Raw genomic sequence first — 25,992 nt, 5'->3', positions numbered from 1 at the left:
GTATGATCTTACTGGTGAAGAGCAAAATGTATGGAAGATAATGGACCAGGGCTGGGGATTTAGTTTAGCAGCATAAGCACCTGCCTTGCAAGCGTGTGGTCATGAGTTCAATTCCTGGTATCGATTAAAAAAAAAAAAAAGATAATGGACCTTAGAAATATTATGGCACAGATTACATATCTAACAGGATATGTGAAATAGAGTGAAATGTCAATTTTATTGCCTTTATGATTAATAAAACATACTCCTTGTGTGTCTGGGTAGGTTATGGAGATGGGGTTTTGTGCTCTATGTCTGATCATTTTCATCTTTCTCTCACACTGGTGCCCTATTCTGCTTCACAGAGGCCATCTTTGCTCCATCACACCCATCTGCCATGATGCTGGCCCCAAAGCCAGCCAAACATGGGCTGAATCCTGAAACCACACACCAAAGTAAATCAATCCTCCTTTAAATCATGGATCCCAGACATCTTGTCTCAGAGACACAATAGTTGACTAATATAGGACCATTTAATAACAGGAAGTGAGATGCCTTTGGGGAACATACAAAGCCACTTGGTTCATTTGGCTGACTGTAGAGTGGAAGGCTCATTGTTAGGTTAGAAAAAAATTTGAATTAATGTATTAAAATGAACCTTGCCATGTTAAGGAGTACAGATTTTACCTCAACTATATAATTTATCTTATTGTATCTATTTAGATTTTTATCACAGTGTTAAAAATTATCAAAGTGCAGTTTCTCATAATGCAGGAAAATCTTTGCTTCAATAAATGTATCTAAGGGAAAAATATTTCAGTTCTTTCTGGAAATGTTTGCACATATGAATATTTAAAAATTTATTTATTGCATAATATCTTTGCCAGTAATGGCAAAGTAGTTTGCATTAAAATAATATTTCCATGGGAAGAAATTAGAAAATGTACTATATATATATATATATAATATTTTAAAGTATATGAAGGTCCTGAAAAGGGACTAATTTGAGAGAACTGAAGATGATCTTAATCTCAAACAAGGAATTTTTGTGTTTTTCTTTTTGGACTGGGAATCGAAATCATGACCTTGCACTTGTCAGGCAGGTGCTTATGTCACTGACTGAGCTAAATTCCCCAGCAGAGAAGGATTTTTGAATAAAGTATATTTTGTATTTATGAAATTCTTTAATCCTTATGAATACAGGGAGCTGGAACTTAACAGAAGCAGCAGCAACCATAACAACACTGAGTCTGATAGAGATTAGGGTTGCCTGATTTGTTAGTATAAAAGCAAAAATATACCAACAAAGACAGAGGTAAAGAAAAACTTCCACAAATATAAAGAGATTAACAATTACACATAGTAATGAATATTTAGGGATGTAGCAAATAATTTGTGGTAATGAGAGTGTTGATTAGTTCAACCATACTGGTGAACTATAAATTGTGACTTACGAATTTATCATTTATATATATTGCGACCCAGAATTCTATTCTATTCTATTCTATTCTATTCTATTCTATTCTATTCTATTCTATTCTATGTGCATGTATATATATATATATATATATATATATATATATATATATATTATGTTGGTGGCCTCCAGGTCTCATGTGTTTGCATAGTGCATTTGTGATTGGTTCATTGTCTAGTGCTTGGATTGATAGTGTCAGTGCTACACCCACCTACAGGTGGAGCCAGCGTACAATGTAATGGCACAAAGAAGGTGTGTCTTTCTCTTGCTGATTTCCCCCTTGCTGTTTGCAGCCACCATCAACTGCAGACTGGCCATGCCACCCTGCCTTGAAGTAAACTGAATATGGACTGAAACCTCCAAAAACTATAAGAAATAAACCTTCCTTTTCCAAATTTGGGCCTCAGGTATTTTGTCTCAGCAATGAGTAAAAAGTAACTAAGACAGGATTTGGTACCGAGGAGTGGGGTTGTTTGCTATGACTATACCTGACCATATTTTTTCAAAAGGCTTTGGAAATAGCTTGTGGGCAGAGTTTGGAAAGGTTTGGACATGTTGCCTGGATGCATAGAGCTGGGGTAGCTTAGGCTGTTTGGTAAAGGAGATTCTGGTCAGAGCTCAGGAGACCACAATGCTGGTAGAAAGCCTCATGGTAAAAACCAGGCTTGGGAGGTTTCTGCTGGAAAGCAGGACTTCATTGGTTGTTGGACTTCCCATAATGTGTGTTATGGCTTGGCAGAAAGTTTGTCTGCATTTTGCTCATGCCCAGAAAATTTGCCAGAGACTAAGACTAAGGGCAATTGACTGACTAATCTTGCAAAGGAAATTTCAAGACAGTCAAATGTTGGGGCTGTGGCATGGCTATTGTTGGAGGCTTTTAGCCAGCTTTATGTTGCAAATCAAGAGCAAAGAGCCCAGCAGGATAATTTACAATGTGTGAGTTTGGCCAGAGGGAAAATTCCAGTAAAAGCTGTGGATTGGAAAGATAAGAGGTGAGACTTTGATTGCTGATAAGAAACAAAGAAATAAGAAAGATGTCCTTGGGGCATGCCAGAAAGCAGTGGGTCTCAACCCTTTGCAGCCTCAAAACTGCAAAAGTGAAAGAATTTGCTCAGACGAGAAAGCTGCAGAGCACCATGCTCCAGAATGGCAATGGAGGCCACATGAGGTTCCAGAATAGTGGCAACATAGAGAAGCTTTTCTTCAAAATCAGGTTCACAGAGGCAGCAATCCAGCCAATTGACCCCTACAGCCAAAAGAGAGAAAAGCCTGGCTACTGCCCCAACTGGTAGCAAACCTTGCGGCATCCACATGGTGCTGTCTTTAGGTGCAAGGAAAATGTACAAATTCTGAGAGTAAGACAGCTTCCACCTCAATTGAAAAGGGCCTGGGAGGTCATGCAGTGTGCTCCTGAGAGGGCAATTTGTAAAGATGTAAGGGTGAAGCCAAAGGTACAGTGGAGATGGCAGAAGTATAGAAAAACCAGAAACATGGATCATCCAAGGAAAGCTGCAAAAAGTGAGGAGAAAGGGTTTAGGAGAGAAGCTGCAGGAGCTGAAATCCCTGGAAGTGTCATGAGGGTGAAACCACCCGCCTTTTGGAGCTTGCAACCAGATTGCTTTAAATGCTGAACATGGAACTCTAGGCCTTAAGGTTTGCCCTACCAGATGTTGGACTTGCTTTGTTTCCAATGCTTTATATTCCCCTGTTTGTAACTTTTGGAATGGTAATGTTTATCTTGTGCTTTTGCATTTCAGAAATGTTTTCACCTTGTTTCTCTGTATGGGAGGTTACAGTTAAGAGTTTGCCATAGATCTTGGAGGACACTTGGGACTTCGACTTTTCAGCAATGTTGAAACTGTTAGGACTTTGGCAACTCTTAGAGATGGACTAAACGTCTTTTGTATAAAAGATGTATATGAGTCCTGGGAGCCAGGGATAGAATGTCATGGTTTATGTCAGTGGCCCCCAGGCTTCATGTGTTTGCTTGTGCATTTGTGATTGGTTCATTGTCTAGTGCTTGGATTCATGGTGTCAGTACTACACCCACATGGGGGTGGAGCCAGGATGTGATTTAATGGCAGGAAGAAGGTGTGTGTCTCTCTCTCTTGCCAGTTTCCACCTTGCTGTTTGCAGCCACCATGAATTCCAGCCCTGCCATGCCACCCTGCCTTGGAGCCAACTGAATATGGACTGAAACCTCCAAAAACTGTAAGAAATAAATCTTTCCCTTTCCAACTTTGGGCATCAAGTATTTTATATCAGTGATGAGTAAAAAGTAACTAAAACACACACACACACACACACACACACACACACACACACACCTATATATATGGCCATTCCTGGAATAGAGAAGTCTGAAGTCTTGGACAGACCTATAAATTTTTCAAGTGATCAATATTAAAATCATCCTGTTTATTGAAAGAAAATAAGATCTATGATAAAGAAAACCAATTCCTCTTACGTAATTAAAAACGTTTGTACCAAACAATATTGTGTGGGCATATCTAATAAATATCATATGAAACACATTAGGGTAGATGAAATTATTTTTTGGGGGTGGATCCTTGAGCCTGTTTCTTATAGGTTAATTAAAGTTTATGACTCCTAATCCAATTGATAGTTCCAGGAAATATAATAGCCTATCTCCATGAACAGCATATTCTCTTTATGGGCCCCATTTTGTTGTTTTTTTACATGACTAAGAAGTTTTTTTTTTTTTTTTTTGCTATATTCTGGACATCATAGATGATATGAAACAATATTTTGTTCTCCTATTCCAAAATGATTAAGTAGTGTTATAAAAGGCAGAAAACCTGAATCCCTAGCTACCTACCCTGGCTTTTTTAAAATTTGGGGATAGAATCTCACTGGACTGAGCTTTTGATTCTGCCTCAGCCTACTAAATGCTCATATTTTAAACTGTATCTCTCTATGAGGTAGGAAACAGTTATAATTTTACTGAATTTTTCAGCCAGTCAGTTAAAATAAACAGGCCTCTGGTGAATGATTTGTAAGTCATCCATGAATTTGGATGGAATTTTTAAATTTTTCCATGCTGTATTGTGCTGAATACAAAAACTCTAATTTTATGTAATTAAATCTATGTTTGTTTTGTCATATAATTTTCACAGAAAATTAGCTTTTGAAGTCTGTACTTGAGGTCACAAAATATTCTTCTAAACTGTTGTCTACTAACTTTTTCGTTTTACCTTTATATTTGTCTTTAATTCATCAGAAGCCCATTTCTGTGTCATTTCCTCTTAATTAAAGGTAAGAAATATTGCAGACAATCTGTTCCAGTCTAAGTTTAATTACCAATTCATATTTCTTGACATGAGAATGCAAATTGGCCTTCAAGCCCTTGTATCAGTTTCCCTTCCTTCAGAGCTGTTGGAACGGCTGCCAAATCCATCAACAACTGCCCATCTTTTTTGATGTTGAATAAATGAAATTGATGAAGTATCTCTATGTAGATAAAGTAGTGTGGTTAAAATTTTCCTGTAACTGCCTGCTGACTGTGAAATACAAGAAGAATATCCAATGTTAAGTACTTCAGGAGTAAACAGAACTATGTTGAAAATAACATGAACAAAGACACCCCATTCTAGGATCAAGAAACAGGGGTTTAAATTTACCTTTCTTAACCCCAGTTATAATGCCTTCTTGTCTATAGAGCAAAACTAATATATATGTGCTCACCAACTAAGGTGGGAAATTATATATAACACTATTAGAGGTTTCTAATTCAAAAGGATCTGATGATATCTTGAACTTTTTGATTTCTATACTGACTTTTTTAAAGTTAAAACTCTATAACTTTTTTGGTCAGTAATAGCAATTTGAAACTTTATCTTTAATCTTATATATAGTTTGTCTAGCCCAGCCTGCCATGTCAAAAACATTTTTCAGAGTATGATTATAAATTCTTCAACAAATACTACACTTTAAACTTTCCTTTAGATAGAGATTGAGTAAGTAAGTGGTAGTATTTAAAGCATGGAAAATTCTTAGTATGATGACAAAGAATATTTTTATGTAGTCTTCTATAAGCTTTTCCTAAGGGATTTGTAGAAACAAAACAATTATAAATAGCTTTACATGTATATCATTGGCACTTGCAATTTCCTTTAAATGTCATTGTTGTTTTTATTACTTATATAACTATAACTTTGCAAGAAAAATTATTTGATTAAGAATAAAAATTTACTTATGCTTTCTATTTCTCTTGATCCCCAGCCCTTGCATCTCTTTCATTTTCTCTGAGTGTACCAGGAAATGATAATAGTAAAGTTTAAGTTAAGAAAAGAAAAGTCAATATCATATAAAAGTATTACAAAAGTCCTCAGTTATCTTGCAGGAAAATATCTTAAAATAAGTACAGTTGTGTTACAGTTGGAATTTCAGTTACAGTTGGGATTTTTTATTACAGTTGGAATTTCAGTGACAAGATCATCAGGAAAAATATTTTATGTTTTATAAATATATATTTATATATATAAATACATATTTATGATTCCCGGTTGAAAATTTAAATTGTCAAAATTACATCATAACTCTCTTGAAAACGCAGATTCAGCTGGGTCAATGGCTACCTCACTAATACTAAAGATCCCATTTGTAATCACATACAACTTAATGATGACAATATTTAATCAAGGTTTCTAAAACTTACATGGAAAGTAAAATATGGCAAAAGCCTTTAGGTATTCTGAGAGTGTACATGATTGATCCTCAAAGAGTCATCTTTGAAATATAAAAGTTTTTTTTCTATAACACACAGACACATTCACACTCCCAAAATATAGGAAATTAATCATTCAAAACACATTTAAACTGTATTGACAAAAGTAATGATAGAACTGCACTTACTAATGAAGCTTAAGAAACCTCTCCTGACACCATGGAATTTCAATGTTTCTTATTATCTGTGTAAGAAAATATATGACAGCTATTTAAATTATCTCAGTTTCTTTTTAAACTACTAAGAATGACTTTGAGTGATTCAGATTATGGAACAAAATAAACTATGATGATAAAACTGTCTTAATGTATTGTGCAGAGCAGAAGTTTTGGATTTGTAGGTAGAAACTGAATTAATAAGTAATACAAATAAGTGTTTGGTTTTAAACTTTCATAAATCTTTTCTCTGAACAACAGTAGGAATTTACACAGATTACATTTAAAGTGTAGACTGTTGCAGAGATAATCTGAACTGAGAAATCTAATTATAGAAGTTCAACTTTCCTTTTTCAATTGAATTACAACATAGGCAAGCTAAGATTTAATATATTCAGATATAGCCTTGTCAAAACACACAAAATGTCATACTTGCAATGCCTACTAAACAATTTTTAAGAAAATAATTTTTTTAACTCCTAACTGGTAAAACTTAGTGGTTTGTTTGTTTGGTTGGTTTGTTGGTTTTGTTTTTTTTGAAACAGGGTCTCTGTGTAGCTAAGGCTGGCCTTGACCTCGCCACAGTCTTCAAGCCTTGACCTGCCTAGTACTGGTGTTACAGGAGTGAGTCATCCCATAAATTTATCTTCAAAATGTGTTATAGCTTTATCTCCTGTGGATCTTCAGTTTAAAATTCACACTGTTTGATCATCAAAATTTTGTTTTAATCTTTAACATAGTGGAATTCTTTAACTGAAATCAGTCAGCCTTAAATTTTGTTAAGGAAATGGCAAACAAATACAAAACTTGTGGTTTCCTATGTTGTGCGTAAACATATTCAATAATCTTTCTGCTTTCCTTGAAGTCTGAGCTGTGAAACCACTCCATTTATGTAGTGTGTGTGATGTGTAGACCGGAGAACAAATTCTTGGACTTGGTAACAGTGTGATGGGGCGATTCTGAAGCCAAAGCTTCCACTTCCCACAGCTTCCCATAGCAGCGGCCCCTTCTCACCTCACCGCAGCCCTGGTGGCAAGCAGCATAGTGGGTGCTGATGTACGAGGATAGTTTTCCAACAGGTGAGGAGGCAGCAAGCCAGCTGGAGGACCAGCTTTGGGGAATTTAGTCTAGGGCCTTTTCCTCTGCCCAGTTCAGACATTTAGTATGCACCTATAACATTTTCTGCCTGCTCTGGAGCAGGTGCAAGCTTTGTGTAAGTCATTTTATCTTTTAAACCCTTCCTTCTTTTGGGTTTAGCTGATGACTAGTACTGAGTATTTCTTATTTCCTCTTACTTTGTATGATTTTAGAAAGTTGGGGTGTGTGGGTGTGTGTGTGTGTGTTTACCATGGGGATTGCATTTAACATCCTAACAATCCTACTTGACTGTATAATGATTTAATCTTAGTAATGTACAAATCTTTCTTTTACATAACATCTTGCTTTCCTTATAATGTTGCTTTTACTGATGATCACACCTTTACATTACATGACAAATAATAGAAACTTAGAATTACTCTACATAGGTTTTTCTTAAACAATTAGGAAATAAGTAAAGTTATAAGTCCAAAGTGCAAAACAATATGAGGTTTTATATTTGTTTATGTGCTTATCTTACTGTGATTTATTTTATCACACAGTTTTCTTTGTAATCCAGAAACCTTTCATGTCAACATGAGAGATTTTCCCTAGCATTAACCCATTTAAATCATACCTACAGTCAAATTCCTGCAGAATGTGTTTATTTCCGAACATATTAATTTTAGTTTTGTTTTAGCTAGTACATGATTACAGTGCATAATGATTACATTCATTGTGTAGAGTTGGTACATTTTTTTTTCTTTTTTTTTTTTTTTTTTTTTTTTTTTTGTCTTTTTCATTTTTACCGGTACCAGGGATCGAACTCACGACCGCCTGCTTACAAGGCAGGTGCTTATGCCGCTGAGCTAAATCCCCAGCTCCCGAGTTGGTACATTTTTATAACATATCTTAATTCTTTTTACTATCCTTTTCCTACCCTTTCCCTGTGTGCCTCCCTTCATCTTAGTTCCCTTCTTATTTGCAAACAATCTACATCCCTGTTTCCTATTTTCTATCTCTTATTTTGTTCTTGAATATTTTTATATCTCAGATTTTTCATGTTAAAAATGTTATTTAAGCTTAGGTCTCAGATATTTTTCTTTTAACATTGTGGTCTCAAGATGTATACATTTTGCTAAAAGTGACTCAGAGGTACCCTTAATTTTTGTGTCCTTTTTTTATAACAGAGTAGAACTCCAGGATATAAATACTACAGTTTCTTCATCTATTTATCAATCAGTGAACACATAGGAAGCTTCTGAGATTTAGCTACTATCAACTGTGCTTCTGGAAACATGCGCATGGTTGGTCATTATAATATGATGTTGTTAAAGCCTTCAGGAAAATATCTAGAAGAGGAATAGATGGGTCTAATAGAATTTCTAGTTCTCGTTTTTGTGGACGCTCCACACTGATAGCCATGGTGGATGTTCTAATTGACATTCCCACTAACAGTGTAGAAGTGTTCCTTCCGTCAACCTTGGCACTCTAGGATTTGTTATTTTATCATTTTTTGCTGATACCAGTTCTTTCTAAAGATAGAATCTGGGCTTTGTTTTAATATGTATTTCTCTACCAGAGAAATTGAACACCTTTTCACACATTTATTGGTCACTTATATCTCATCTTCTGAGATGTGTCTGTTCAATTCAAATGCTCATTTTTTTTTTTTAGGTCTTCTATTTGGGGAGTTATTTAAATTTATTTATTTTATTTATTTAGATTTATTTTAGATATTATTTATTTATCTAATATTTATTTTAGATATTAGTCCAGTATGGGAAGAATATCTGGCAATAATTTTCACATTACTACATAGGTTGTCTCTTCATTTTTTTTTTTTTTTTACTGTGCACGAGTTCTTAATTTGATATAATCCTATCTGTTGGTTCTTGGTACCATTTTGTGCAAATATGACTATATCTTCAAGAGTTGTTCCTATTCTATTTTCCAGTAGATCAAGTTTTTCTGTTTTAGTACTTAAATCTTGGATTCATTTTGATTTTACTTTGGTATATGCCAGAATCTGTGGGTTTAGATTTAATTGTATGCATGTGGATTAAAGGTTATCATCACTTCAAAGTATGCTTTTGACACATTTTTCAGAGATCAGATGGCTGAATATACATGAGTTTCTGCTTCCTTTATTCCATTCCACTGACTCTCAGTTCTGATTTCAAAATTCACAGTACTGTTTTTGTCAATATAGCTCTGTAATACAACTTGAAATCTTCTGCTCTGCTATTTTTGCTCACATGTGCTTTTGCTATTCTCTGACTCTTCTGGTTCCATATCAATTTTAGGATTGTTTTCTCTAGTTTTGTGAGTAATTCTGTTGGTATTTTGATTGAGGTTGCAATAAATGTTCCTATCAGTTTTGAAAGCATGACCATTTTGTTAAGATTTGTACTGCCTATCCAGGAACAAGGGTTATCTTCCCATTTTTTGCTATATTCTACGTTCTCATTTTTAAGCATACTACATTATACAGGTCTTTCATGCCCTTTGTTTAGTTTAATTCCTCAGAACTTACTTTTTCATGAAGCTATTGTGAATGGTAACTTTCCTAATTTCTTTCTCCACTGGATCATTATTGGTGTAGAGGAATGCTACTGGTTTCACGTGAATTAATTTTGTATTCTGATATTTTGATATATTCATTTAGTTAGTTCTAGAAATTTTTGATGGAACTTCTTAGGTCTTCTTTGTAAAGGATCATGTTGTCATTTAATAAGGATAGTTTGTCTTCTTTCCTATATGTATCCCTATTATTTTTAAATTTTTCCTGATTGTTTGGCTAAAGTTTTGTGCATTATATTGAAGATGAGTAATTAAAGTGTACATTCTTGACTTGTTCCTGGTTTTAGAGGAAAATTTTTCAGGTTAACTGCATTTAATATGATGTTGGAAATAGGTTTTTCATAAATTCCTTTTATCAGATTGAAACAAAGCCCCTAGATGCCTATTCTATCAGGATTTTTATCATGAATGAATGTTGTATTTTGTCCAAGGTTTTTTTGTTTTGTTTTGTTTTGTTTTTAAAAGATTAAGATAAAAGAGGACATAACAACACAGCTCAGAACAGAAAAATTTAAGCAACATAGTGTTTTTACCACAAGACAATCTGACATAACAGTAGTTACCATAGTGTCTCTTTCCTTGAGATATTTGAGCATACCTTTATATACTATAGCATCAAACATAACAAGATAGTGTAAATCCATTCAAGAGAATGAAAGTATTACAGAGTATTCAGAATCGACTATCAGAAAACCAACAATGGTTACTATACTATCTCCTTGTCTATAAAATTGTTTATACTATCACAAATAATAAAATACAACATGATAAAACCGATGGAGACAGAAGAACTCTTCTGTCCAAGGACTTTTATGCATCTGTTGGGATGAATATAAGATTTTTGTCTTTGCCTTTATGTTGTATATTACATTTATTATTTGAATATATTGAAGCATCCCTGCATCTCTGGGAAAAAGCCTAGTTGGTCATGATATATGATCTTTTTAATGATTTGTGGCATTGTTTGCCAGAATCTTGGGGATCTTTGCCCTATATTCATTAAAGAAATTTTTCTGTAGTTTTCTTTTTAGTTGAGTCACTGACTGATTTTGAGATCAAAGTAATATTAGCTTTCAGGAAGGAATATGTCAGTATTCTTGACCTTTTACCTTCATTAAAGGGCTTGAGGCTTATTGGTTCTTGTGAAATTCAGTGGTGAATGCATTGAGTCTTGCCATATTCTTTTCCTTTAGTGTCAGCAATTGAGCTTAGGACTTCGTGCTTTCCAGGCAGGCAGTGTGCTGCTGAGCCACATACTTGGTCCTCTTGCGATATTCTTAATTGGTAGGTATTTTATTATTGCCTCAATTCATTGTTTATCTTTTGGTTATTCATGTTTTTATGTCTCCTTGGTTCAATTTTGGCACCTCTATGTATCCAGAAATCTGTCTTTTCCTCTAGAGTCTCTAATTTATAGGAGCACAAGTTTTCAATGTAGTTACTAATAATCTATTTCTAAGGAATTACTTCACTTTATAATTTCTAATTGTTTTGATATAATTTTTTTCTTTCTTTATGTTTGGTAACATTGGCCAAGTTTTTCTATTTTCTTTATTGTTTACAAGATCCAGATGTGTGGTTCATTAATTCTTTGTATTTTTTAAATCTCAATTTCATTAGTTTCTTTTTTTCTTTATAATTTACTTCTTTGTACTAGCCTTTGATTTGAACCATTTTATTTTTCTAGGACATTGAGGTACGTCATTAGGCTGTTGACTTGGGCTTTGTTATGGTTTATGTTTCTGTGGTCCCACCCCAAGTCTCATGCAATCATAGATGTGACCAAATCTAGCATTTGATTCATTGTCTAGCACTCGGATTGGTGGTGTGTTTCATCTGCCCAGGAGTGGAGCCATGAAACACTATATCAGCAGGAAAAGATGTGCCTCTCTGTTACTGGTTCACACATTATTGTTTGCGATGGCCAAGAGGGCTGCCCCTCCATGCTACCCTGCAGGGAGCCAACTGAGTATGGACTGAAACCTCTAAGAACTGTAAGAAATAAACCTTTCTTTCCTTAACTTTGGGCATGAGGTATTTTGTCTCAACAGTGAGTAAAAAGTAGCTAAGACTGGCTTGCATGGCTTTTCTGATATGCACCAGCACAGCCTTAAATTTCCCTCTTAAGATATCTTTCCTGGTATCCAATAGGTTCTGCTATGTTGTACTGGCATTATCTTTGATTCTAACAATTGCATATTTTTCCTTGATTTCTTCTGTTTGATAATCTCTGGTGATTATCAAATAATATATTCTTGAATCTCCATGTGCTTGCATGGCTTTTATGGTGTGGTTTTACTGTTGATTTTTGGTTTCACTGCACTATGGTCTGTAAAAATGCATGGATATCCTGCTTCTTAATTTAAGCCTCCATTAATGACTAGATATGGTCTAGTTTTGGAGACTGTTCTTTATGTTGCTAAGAATCATGTGTAATTGATTGGAACACTGTGTAGATATTTATTAAGTCCATGTATTTGAAGATGTTGCTCAATTGTAACATTTCTTGATTACTTTTTTGTTTAGTTGATTTGTTTATTCTTGATAGTGGAATATTAAAGTCCCCCATTATAATTGTGATGTGGTTTATCTGATCTTTCATGACCACTTTATATTGACCTTATGAAGTTGGGTGTGCTAGTGTTTCCTGCATCTATATTCGTAATTGCCTCTAAGTTTTTTATTTCACTAGACACTTTAGCACTGTTAGTTTCATTTTCATTTTCTGAGATGTCCTTGACAAGTTTTTGGAGTGCTTGTTTGTTGGTCATGAATTAATTTATTTCTTTGCTAATTTTGATATAGTAATCTAGGTTGGCATTCATGTTTTAGGACTTGAAATACTTAATTTCAATTCTCCTGGCTTATAAGGATTGTGTTGGAAGTCTGCTATAATTCTAGTGGGTTTATATATGTAAGTGACGTGCTTTTTTTTCAGTGCCTGTTAAAATTCTGTCCCTGTGGAATTTTGACTATGATGTATTGTGGAGAAGTTCTCTGTTGACTTGACTATTTGAGTGCCTACATGTTTCCCTTATCTGAATGTCACATTCTCTCCATGTACTTGGAAAGTTTTCTATTGTATTTGTAAGCAAGGTATTTATGTCCTTTATCCTTCTATATGATATTTTCTCAATTCCAATTAACCTTAGATTAGCCTTGTGTCATCTAGAAGCTTCTAAATGCATTTTTCCTGTTCTTTTGTTGTTTTTAAAAGTATTTCTGAACAGATGGCTATCTGCATTAGCCCTATCTTCCAGTACAGTGGTGTTAACTTCTGGCACCCATACTTTCAATGGAATTCTCCTGGATTTCTGTTTGGTACCTTTTCATGGACTCAAATTCTTTTCTGATATTGTCATTCATGTTTTGTGTTGCTCTGATTAGCTTAACTAGCTTTTTATTAATGTCTTCTGTAAACTGACTATTTTGTTTATAAGTCTATTCTCTGTATGGTTGTATTATCTTTGAAATCCTTCTCTATTTTTGATTTTTGTCCCCTCTCTAATCATTTTGTATAAGTTAACAGTCTGATATTTATTTTCTCCATACAGATGTCCTTGGATCAGCTTTTGGGGAGTTGCAGTTTTGGGAAGCATTTTCTTGCTTTGTTTTCTCCTGTTGCTGTTGTATTTTGCTTTGTATGCCCAGACATACACATGTGATGAGTGGAAAGATTTGCTGCTCTGGAAATCTCTTTTAGTTAGTGTCTATTGTCAAGTGGTACACTCTGGGCTTGCATGATAATAATTATTTGCTTTTGTCCTAAGACCTGACCACTTCTGTTAACGAGGGAGGAACATGTACAGTATATTTGCTACTGCACCCAGTTCTCTGGTAATAAAGTGCATCCTTGCTGATATTGCATAGAAAAAGCAGATGTTGATATACAGTAGAAACTAATAGAAACTACTATGCCACCGTGGCAACAGCAAAGAAATTAGCAACAATAATAAAGTTAAAATCAAACTGGATAATATGTAAGAACTAATAAAAGCTACTACTGTATCACCTTTAAAAATATGAGAGATTTGTGATAATAAAATAGATACAAAGTTAAAACAAATATTTCACAGTAAGTATATACTAAATGCAAAGATCATAACATCATTAGCAATTGAAAATAATCCATCAATAGTATCTTAGACTTAAATAAATACCCAAGGATTAATAAAGCTTAGTGATAATACTTTAAAAATTAGGGAGTGGTGAAGGGAAAGTATAAGCATTAAAATAAGTAAAGTAAAAAAGATGACGATGAGTTGGAAAGAAAAATGAGATAAACTATACTATTAAGGAGCAAAAAGAAAAATAATAAAATTAGATAAAAGTAACAGAAAAGACTAAGGAATAAAAAGAAGAATAAATAAAGAGCAAAAGAAGGAAAAAAGAGAAAAAGGTAAAAGGAAAAATCCAACTCCTGGACCAATAAAGAAAAAGAGAAATAAGTCCAAAACAACTTCTCTCCATGTTTTCAATAAATGGTTTCTTTCCAGGTCCACACTGTCAGAGTCTAGCAGCTATCAGGAGGCTTAGAGAGTCACTAAGTCATAATTTGCTTATACCTTCATATGGTTGTGTGTGAATGCTGACTCCTGTCCCTCCTTGTCAGTTGCTCATGGCATCAAAGCTATCTGCCTAAAGCTGCCAAATTCCATGTCCCTTTGTGTACCCCAAGTCACTGCTTTCTCCAACCATCTTTACAGTTTGTAGATTGTGAGGAACAGCCCCTGCTCCGAAGTCCCTCTGTCTGTACATGCAGGCTGTGTGCCATCCAAACTGAGACATAGCCCAGATCAAACTGGCAAGTAGGAAAGTACATAGACCAACAGATTCTGGGTGGATGCGGGCAGTGGTACAGGGAGCGAGGAGGTAAAATGGTCCACTGGATGGACCGAATGCTAGCATTTTCAGACTCAGTCACCTCTCCAACCACACAAAACCTGCTGACATACTCACAGGGATCCCCCATGACCTTCTTGGCCTGAGATTAACTTACACAGTGTGCCCAGCCTACACACTCTGCACAACTGTCTCATCGTCGCGTCCTACTGAGCAACTGCCCAGAAACTCTAAGTATCGTTGTACTGTGACTGTTATATCTCAATCTTAAACAACTGACCCCTTCCCCAAACGGCTCCTGATTAAACCCTTGGCACTGCCCTGGATTTCTTCTTCCACTCTAGCCTGCCATACAGAAGGAATTATTTTCAGAATAAAAGTCCATGCTGTTTTGCAGTTTAGAATAAATAAGAGTTTTTCTTGGTATTGGCACTGCCTCCCTTGTCCACTGTTTCTTCCCAGAGCTTCCCATCCTCTCCAGGCTCAACTTACATTAGCAGATACAGATCTCCCTCCCTAGGAGCTGGGGTTAGTGTTTCAAATTGAGGCATTCTTCCTTCTTCTTTGTGTTCAGTTCCTCCCCCTTATCTGGAATTTCTAGTTTTCAGGATAGCTCCCTCCTGAGTGCCAAAAATTTACCTGATGTGTTCTTCAAAAGTTGTTGTTATCCAAGTCTCTCAATTCCAGATCCAAGAGAAACTGAACTTTGTTGCTTATCTTTATCTTTAATTTTGAAGGTCAGTTTTGTAACGGAATTCCCAGTTGACTTTTCTTCTTCAAGTGAGTTGAATCTGTCATCTGTTACCTCTGGCCTCCATAATGTCTCGTGAGAAATGTACCGTTAATCCTCTTTCCAGATACCTTGTACATGTGTACCGTTTTCCTCTTTTTTTGTAGATTCTTAGCTCTCTGTGTCTTTTCACAAATTAAAAATTATGTGTCTCAGTGTATATCTCTTTGTGTTTAATTTACCTCGAATTTGTTAGGCTATTTAGATTTGTATATTTGTAAATTTCATGAATTTGCTGTGTCTTCTGCCACATATCCCCAACTGTTGTTTGTACATATTTCTCTCTTCTACTTCTGAAACCTTCATAGTTTCTTAGGTTATACCTAAGGTTCTTAGTCTATATTCAACCTTATTTATATTTTTCTGTTGGTTTCTATTCTTTCTGATCTAATCGGTTGCTATAACTCTTTAATGTATTCTTCATTTTAACTAGTCTACATTATGGCTATGAATTTTCTGCCTGGTTTCTTTCCATAATTTCTATCTTTATATTGTCTTTATATTTTTATTTGATTGATAGATCATTTTCTTGAGATTATTCAACTCTTTGAGACAATTTAGGGTCCCTTATTTAAAGTATTTGTCTAATAAGTATAATGTCTATGCTTATCAGAGGCAATTTCTTTTCATATCTTCTGAGGATATATTATATATTTTGTTGTCCTGTTATACTTACAATTATTTTTTATTTTTATTCAAGTGGCATATTCTGAATTAACATGTAGTAACTTTGAAAACTAAGTTCTTTCTCATTAACATGGTGTTTGATAATTGTTCAATAGGTTTTCCAAGATTTTTTTTTATTATTTATTGTCATGTGTGGTCTCTGATTCCTCTTTTCCTTTAGCTTGTGTTTCACTATTGTTTTGTCAGAAATTTCCTTGAAAATAAAAGGATTAAAAGAGAAACATAGGAAGGGGAGGAGGAGAGAAAGAGAAAACCTCTTTCAGTCTTTGCAAATAGGTTTTGAGTGCAACTCTCCTTAGAAACCTAGGCAGGTTTGTGTGGTTCTGCAAACCATTCAAGCAGTAAGACATAATGTCTTCTTTTTTTTCCCCTGAGCTTCTGTCTTGTTATGGTCTTTTATACAAAGTTCTAAAACATGCACTTTTAATATCTTAATTATCTATAAAAATGCTCTGTAGCTTTTTCTTTCAAGCTTTTGGCTCTCTACTGTGTTTCTAGTACAGACTTTTGCTAGCTGTAGTTATGTGTTAGTCTTGGAATATTTTCTAAAGAATTCCCATAGCTTTTCTCCTTTATGGTCACTGTTTAGGCAAAATACAGATAAGTAGTTAAGCAAAATGCAGAAAAGCAACTATTCTTCTGGTAGTCCTCAAACAGGATAAAATAGGGTAACATACTTCTTTGTGAATAGATCTACTTTTCCTTTCCGGAACGGAGACAAGAGTCCCATATTATGCCATTTTCAGGATCATTTTGGAGCTGGGAGGTGAAAAGTTATGGTAAATAAAAACATAGCAATGCTTCTTTACCTTTTAAATGGCCTTTTTCTTGCCTTACAGTACCCTGGGTTGCTATAAATCTTTGACTATTTTCTAGAGGTCTGACAAAATTGATTGTGATATATTTTTCTTGACTACTCAATTTTCCATGGAGATGCACTATGTAGGAGCTGCATACTCTGAAATTTCTTATGACAGGTTCAAACACATGTAAGTGTAAATCCTTTGGCTTTTGCTCTCATTTTATTTAGTTGTGATGCACAAACATCCTTCTATAACTCACTGTTATGCTTTTATAGTGATGTCAATATCATTTTGCCACTAATTGTATTGTCAGTCTATTACAGCAATAGTATTGTACATCCAATTCCAAAGCTAAGTGCTTTAAAATAATTATCATTAACTGTTGCATATAAATCTATGTATTTGGTTATTGAGATTTAGCTGTTACATTCTGAGCTTTCATGTGAATCTATTTTTCCCTACAAGTCAGTTGAAGGAAATTAGATAGAGGCTTTACTTTTCATGGTAGCTCTACCCTAAATGCTTCTTATAGTCCTGAGACCAGAGCTTTCCCTGTGTTACATCTTGACTGCAGTGATGACAAAGGTATAGGAAGGTACTAGAAACATGCATATTCGAATAACAGAATGAAAACATCATCACTTTAGCAACATTCTATTGGACAAAAATCACGTGGTTAAATATAAGAAAAAGAATGAGGAAACATTTTCTATTGCCTTAGTTGGAAAAAATAAAATACTAAGAAAGCAAAGTATAATGATTCATGGAGCAGTGATAAATTAAAATTGAAGCTGAAATATAACCTATCACACTGGATAAAACAATACTAAACTGTGGTGTAATGAGTCATCACCTCAGTGAGAGTCATTCTGATAAACAGGAAGGAAGGCTGATCTTCCCAGATGGCAGAATTTTAAGCACTACATTCAATTATTCACTTTTCCTGAAAAGTGAATTTGCTGACGATACTCACTTCTTATATTTATTGTCATATGCATGTATCATATGCTTTATGGGTAGATACTTGCAAAGAACATGATTGGAGATTGGTGACAAAGAGAAGCTGTGCTGCATGAAAATTTAATCAAAACAAAAAATTCAGTTCTAACAAGAGCCATCTCTTGACTTAAAAAAAAAAACAACTTTTAAGAACATAATGCACTCCTTAATAATGGAAATAAACTCTAAGTGTATTATATGGTAACTTTAAACTTTTCAAACTTAACAGAGTGTACTACACAAACCTACCGTCATACATGCTGCTCTGTATCTAAAATATGTTAGAGACTGTGGCTTATAAGTTACAAACCTGTATATTTACTGAACTAAAATTTTTAGTCAATTTTAATGCAATAGCTAGTATTTTTTAATGTAAACATAAAAAGGTACAGTAAAATACAGTATTATATATATATATATATATATATATATATATATATATATAATGGTGCATATTTACATGGCACTTTACCATGATTTGAACTTGCAGGACTGAGGGTTGTCCTGGGTGAGTGAGAAACTGACTGTGGAAGAAAAGCAGAGACCAGGACTTGTGTGCACACCACTGTACACTTTAGATATGTGGTGCACACAGAATACCATAAGCTTATTTTAAACATTTCTTCCATTGTTAGTGAATTGACCTTGGTTTACTGTAACATTTTTACTTTACTTTTAAATTATTTTTAACTTTTTGACTTTTATATTAATCTGTTTGCTTATGGCACAGTCACATCAGGTAACAGTTCAAAATTTTTCTCTTTATATCATTAGGTGCTATCTTTTCTCTATTTTGCTTATATTTTTGAACTTTTTAAACAGTTTCATTTAGAACTAAGAGGAAAGCATTTCCACTAGCCTAAGTGTATTCCTGTTGAGGATAATGACTAGCAGTCTATTCCAACTGTATACTTTGTCCCACTGGGCAGTCTTCAGGACAGTGTCACCTGAGCAGAGCTGTCCCTTCTGGAGGACAGATCCCCTTCTGGAACTCCTCCTGAGGGTCAGTCTGAAGCTTTTCCTGCAGAAGTGTTGCTTTTTTCAGAAATATGTCCATAGCAGCTAGACGTTCTTTTTCTGTCATAGATCTGTATGCAATGATATGATTCCCCCTGAATATCCTCTGTAGTAATGAAAACACGTTGAGTCCATATTTTGAAATGTTTAAGTAGATTTTCAAGGTCTGCAAAAACCCTAACCCTCTCACCATGAATTTTCTTTGAGTTTTTGCTTCCCCTTACAGTTACTTTTATTACCTCTTCTGCATTTGTGTATTCCTGCTCCAGTCCCTCAACTCTTTGCTAGTCAGTTCCTTAAGAACCCTATCTAAAAGGATCCATATGTCACCCTGTGCACATAATGTTAAGATTGTTTGCCATTTCAAATGCAGCCCTATTTTTGTTAAAACCTCCCCAATTTTCCAAACCCTTCTAAATCATGAATAAACTTCTTGAGTGTTTTCTCTGAGCTATTATTCATATATTTTTTGTGACACCACCCCAAGTCCAAAGAAGCAGCAAGACATGTAAGTTTTGTAGAATTGTATCTTTTTTTCTAGGGCTGGGGATTTAGCTCAGTGGCATTAGCACCTGCCTTGCAAACAGGTGGTCGTGAGTTCGATTCCTGGTACCAATAAAAAAAAAAAAAAAAAAAAAAACCGAAAAGGACACACACACACACACACACACACACACAAACTATTTTGGGTTGGGGATTTAGCTCAGCAGTATAAGCGCCTGCCTGGCAAGTGTGAGGTCATGAGTTCAATCCCTGGTACCACAAAAAAAAAAAAAAAAAAAAAAAAAATAGATACATTAGTCTGGGCAAAGGTCCTCCTCAGGTAGTGTAAGGGAAAGACTATTTAGCTCTTTAATTCATTTGTTGGGTCAAAAAGTGTGTTTAGAGTGAGTAATACCACTTTGAGATTGAAATCAAGGTCCCTGGGAGAAAGCTCAATAGAAAGACCATTAGAGAAGAAGCAGTACAGGTATCTTACTAAGAAGAAGCAAAATCTTGAAAGGCATATTATTCTTCAAATAGTGTTTCTCTACTTGGCTGACCTACAAGGTAGGAGAGTGTCTGGAAGAAGATATGGCTTATCCATGATTTCCTGGTGCTCCTGTAATTCCCTGCCAGTGTGTTATGTCCTGACAGGCAGGAAGGCCTTAGCATTGTCTTTAGGGAAGACTACAAGGGGTTTCAATTGGTAGCTTGTGGCATTGCTCACAAGCAATGTGGTATGCAAGTGTGTTACTCTCCCCTTAAAAGCCTTGACAATTTGCCTTGAGTTGGCCTTCTTCTGCTTCCAAGTCCTAACAAGCATCTGCTTCTACAATAGAGAAATTTCATCCATATTGCAGATTTATTCCGACAAATAACTTTCCTCCACAATCAGCCTATTTGGAGTTTCCCAAACTTCTTCAGCTGCCTTCACATTAGCACTGGCAGACTCAACACTTACTCTCACATTATGTAGTGAATAACATTCTTGAATCTTTTAAACTACCCCAAGCTAGCAATATATTCAATATTATAGTTGCTTCCAGACTTTCCTTTCAACATTTCAAAGGCAAAACAAACTTTTTACTTTGACTGTGCTGCTCTTAATGTAGAGGCATACAATTCTGGAACTGGCCTTCAGTCCAGTCAGTAGAAGTTTCTCCATATATGATATATGCCCGTCTTGAATTTTACTTATTCTTAGTGCTTTTAAAGAGGCAGATACTTTGTCATTTTGTCTCATTTCATTTTTGTTTTTCAACATTATAGTTATGGTAGAATGAGACATGCATGATGGATGAGCGGTAACCATTATTGATTTTCCTTCTTCATAGTCCTTAATGACTTTTAATTTCATTTCCAAGTCACTCACTGAATGTGTCCTCTTACTGACAACATTCACAGGACATTTTTGCATGCTTCAGGCTATGATGACAAAAATGACTTGTGATTTAATCAAACACGAGAAATTGATGTGATCAAGATATAAAGAAAGCATGAGGCTGCTGTTGGTCTACAAAGCATGCTATTGTATAGTTAATATTTTGATAAGTAAAAGCACACTTTAAAAAATGATAAAAAGTATAGGATGGTAGATATTTAACCAAGAATGTAGATGATTATTATTACCATCAAATATGCATTGTTTTCTATAAAAATGTATATAACAATAGCTTGTGAAAAACAAGACCAAAATTTGTTTATACTACTATCAATACAAACATGAGCATTCCATTGTGGTAGATGTTATGACAGCTACATCATGGGACAAAAAGAATTTTTCACCTCCATTGTAATCTTATGGAACCACTGATCAAATCCATTTGTGACCTATGTGTAATTATGTGGTACATAAATCTACTCAAAGTGACATCAAGTGCAGACATTGAAAGTACTTCAATGATGCAAATAACAACAGTTTTCCAAGCTGCCAGGAATACAAAACCTATGATCAAATGACTTGAGAAATTTTATACTAGCTACAATTTATTGCAATATCACTGGAAAGTAATTTTTCAGATCTGTCATATTTTTGAACATTTTAATTGCCCCAACACATAGGTTAAACTTTCTACTATAGTTAATGTTTGTACTGTATAAAAGTTGGATAAACCTAAATTATCATATTTCTTTAATTTAGCAATAGAAAGTAGAAAATGAAGACCTTGTTGCAGCTTTGCTATCAACCAATCATTTCTCAAAACCTAAAATTATACCATGAGAGTATAAGTGCTAGACACTTCCAGAATCAGTTTCAGTCATTTCAGAGAGTTGATTTTAACTGGCCAGTAAAAAGATTACCTTTTAACTATCATTTTCCCCATAGTACTACACATTATAAAATGAACTATAAAGTCTGATGTGATAATCCATCTGCATCTTAAATGTCTCAAAATCACCTTGACAAGATATTATATAATATGACCAGCATAGATATCATCATATATCCTAGGAAAATTTAATTTAAAAAACTAGCTACCATAGGCAAACGGTGCTGGGAGACCAAAGAAAGAGGCAGATCCAGAGCTGTGCAGAGTATAATTTAATGGGGAGTTATGGAGAGAATTATATTGAGAAACAAGCAAGAATACTATAATGAAACAGAGAAAAGGAGTTTACAGAAGTAAGGACAAAAATGACATTCATCCAAGCCAAAATACAACCAGTCTACCTCAAACTGATATCAAAATCAATATGATCTGTAAAAGATTACTATTAAATACTCAAGTGGCAAGAAAGAATTTATTTCCTACAAAAAGAAAAGAAGAAAATCCATCTTAAATGTACTTTATCAGGTGAAACTAATCTCTATTAAAAATCAGGAGGGTTCAATAAAAATTAAAAAACTACAATCTATCTTTGTCAAAAACATAAATGAAAATATCCAAAAGAAAGCTTTATAAAATTAAATCTGACTTGTGATTGTTGTAGTAATTACAAAATAGACATTTATAGAATTTAACACTATTCGTGACAAAACTCTTAACCTAGAAAATGAGAAGATAAACAACCCAAACCTAACAAGAGATATCTACATAAAGACCTGCAAAACATGTTATACTCAGTAGTAAAAAATACAAGAATATTTACTAATGTTGTGCATATTCAGCATGCTTTAGAAAGGTCTACCAAGTATTATAAAGAGCAATAAAAAAATGTAAAATGTTAAATTTTTAAATTTCATGTTTGGCCTTTATATGATGATTTATGTGTCAACTAGATTGTCACACATGGTACCAAGAAGCTTGATTAAACAGTATTCTTGGCTTGTCTGTGAAGAAATTAGCATTTGATTCAGTGGACTTGATTAATGCAGGCCGCATTCTTAATGTGAGTCTGCATCCTCAAGTCCAGTGAGGCATCGAATAGAACAATCTTAGTCATTTTTCTCCTTTCTGAGCAAAATACCCAAACCTAGAAGTTAAAGGAGCAAAGCTTATGCAGTTTGTAGAGTTTTCAGCCTATTACCAGCTACCTCCAAGGCAGGGTGGTTTTGCAGAACAGAATATTTCATAGCGTGCAAAAGACAGGAGAGCTACAAGGGGCGACCATAGCTCTTCCTGCCCCTTTTAGCTTATCCAGGCAAGTCAGGGCAGACAGAACTCACACTCTTAATCCTAGCACCCTTCATTCCAGCTAGCATGACACCAGGAAACATGTCCAACATCGCAGCCTCTGGTGGCTGGAGCCACCTCTGAAATAGCCCCACCTATTACTGTGTGAGGCTTTCAGTGGACCTCTAGACACAAGCCTGAACAATCGATAAGGCAGAGGAAGATTAGATTCACTCATATCAGCCTGGCTGCTTGAGCAAAGGCATCTGATTTCTCTTGCTGTTTGTGATCCTGTTTCTGAGCCCATCAGATTCAGACAAATCACCATAGGCTCTCTGGCACTGAAATTTTAAAAATATGTCTCCTATTTTCTTGAATTTTCTGCTTTTATACTGTGAGATTTTTCAGTCTTCTCAATAATGTGCTTCAGATTTCTCTAAAATCTTGATGAATATACATTTATATCAACAATGATCATTTAGTAAATATTAAAGTCTTATAATTCAACAGTAAAATTACCTAGAATTTCAGAAAAATCACAACGAAAGATGTGCACTTACAGAACAAACATTAACATTTTATTCCAAGTCCTAAAAGAAAATTTAAATAAATGAACATGTAAGATCTAGCCCATAGAGATGTCAATTAGTTAATGGTTTCAATACATCTTCAACTTAAAGTTTCAGCAAGGTCCTTCACAAAACAATATAATTCTGAATTTCACAAGGAAGAGAAAATGACTAAATTATAGCCAATTCACTTCTAAACAGAAAGAAGTAATTGTGGAAAAATTATCCTACAAGATGCCAGTATCTGAAAGTGACTCTAGTATTTAACATAGTGAGGTATTAGTATGGGAATGAATAAACAATCAAAGTAAGTGATGCTAGATCCAAAAAATTACTCAAACGATATTGATATTATAGAAATTTCAGGTTAGTTGGAATGTAATGGATTCTAAAATACGGTTGGATAATTTATTATACTTAAATTAACAAACTGATTCATATATTGATACTACAAAAACAGTGAGTTGTAGATAGGAAATCAACCTGTAGAATTTCTATGTAATTAAGAGAGAAGATTATGTGGTCTAATTTTGTAATAAAATAGAGCAACTATAGCTATAGAATCTTTCCTTAAATCGTGGTATATCAATTAGCTAGTGTTGCTCAACATAACACTACAAAATTAGTGGCATAAAGAAATAGCCACTCATTTTTGCTTATGAAATATGGATTAGCTGGGAAGTCTGTTAAGTTGGACAAACTTTGTGATTCTGATTGTGTTTGGCCACACATCTGTTAAGAGCTGGGGGCTGTTAAGAGTCTTACTGGTTGTTGAAGGTCAGAGGTTGTGGTGACTGAGCTCTGCTCTGTGGGCCTCTCATCTTACAGATCCCAGTCAATTTACACTCTTCACAGAGGCAGGATTCCAAAATCTTTTAAGTATATTTTAGTAACAGTATTTCTAGCGGCACAATGCTAATTTACCCAACCTGTACTGATTAAAGGAGGTAAAGAAAATCATATTTATTTAGCAGGCAAACAGAATCTACCTTTTGATGTGTGGATCAGAAAAGTAAAAATATCCAAAAGAGATGCATGCAGAGAAGGCTGCAAAACTGGCCTCAATTTTGCACTCAATCTACCACAAGTAGAATTGTTAATTCTTCTGGAAAAGAAGATTCACCCCTTCCAGCCAGTATACTTCAGTCTGTTAGTTGCTCAGGTAATAGTTTCAGCTACAGTTCCTGTTACACTGTGATGTGTACCTGGTCACTATGATGCACAGTGTATAAACTAACTGACAAGCCATTCTACCCCTGTACTTCCTGCTGCTTATTCTGCATAAGCCCTAGACCATCAGAGATTAGGCCCTGATACTTTGGGAATGATCCCAGTCAGTACCTGTTGACATAAATAAATCTGCCTCCAAATCCTGCACGTCATTTCAGTGTTTGTGCTTCCCAGTGCACTTCTCTATCATATTTATTTCCATTGAAATTAAGTGGAAGTATATCTTTCATCATTTTAATATTAGGACGAAATGTCTTCTTTCCCCATTGTTACTATGAATTAACAATATACATCAAAGGAAAAACAACACAATCTGGTTACAGAAGTTTTAACTATCATCATACGTGCTTATTAAATACTTTCCTGCATTTATAGAATTTAATGAGAACCAAATGTTTAGATTATAGGGAGAATACATTGATAGGTAATGTATGATTATGAACAATCAAATTAATGCTGGCTGTACGATGTGAAATACAGATCCACGTCTATACAAATCCATTGTAAGAAGTGTTTTGGCAGTGCTATGGGCTTCCAAAGTATATACAATGTAAAATTCAGGAAATACATTCAAGTATCTTTTTAGAAAATGTATTTCAAAAATTTCAAAAGGCATTTACTTTCTATCATACGTACAGAACAAAAAATGAATTCAAAGTTAAGAGAAATTTTTCATGTTATTTCCAACTCAGCAGTTTAAGAAATTCAATAAACAAATAATAAGGTATTTAAAATATTTTTGGAAAATTATATTTGCAATGTATTCTAGTGAGTATTATTTGTTCCACTGAAATATATTTTAGTCTATTTTAAATGTCTTTCATTAGTAGAAAATGTGCCTCATCCTCTAAAAGAAAGTGCTCACTTTCACATCTTATTATATCTTACATAACTTAAGTATCATTAATTTAGGCAGTTAATGATACTGAGTAAACAGATGAAGAAAACAATGCTTAGGATTCTGTACACAATCAGAACTACTCAAAGAATAAATATTCCC

Source organism: Cavia porcellus, unplaced genomic scaffold (genome assembly GCF_034190915.1).
Source record: "Cavia porcellus strain 051 isolate PalLab524CR breed Dunkin Hartley unplaced genomic scaffold, mCavPor4.1 scaffold_4, whole genome shotgun sequence".
Lineage (NCBI taxonomy): Eukaryota > Metazoa > Chordata > Mammalia > Rodentia > Caviidae > Cavia > Cavia porcellus.
Note: the sequence above shows the minus strand (reverse complement) of the source record.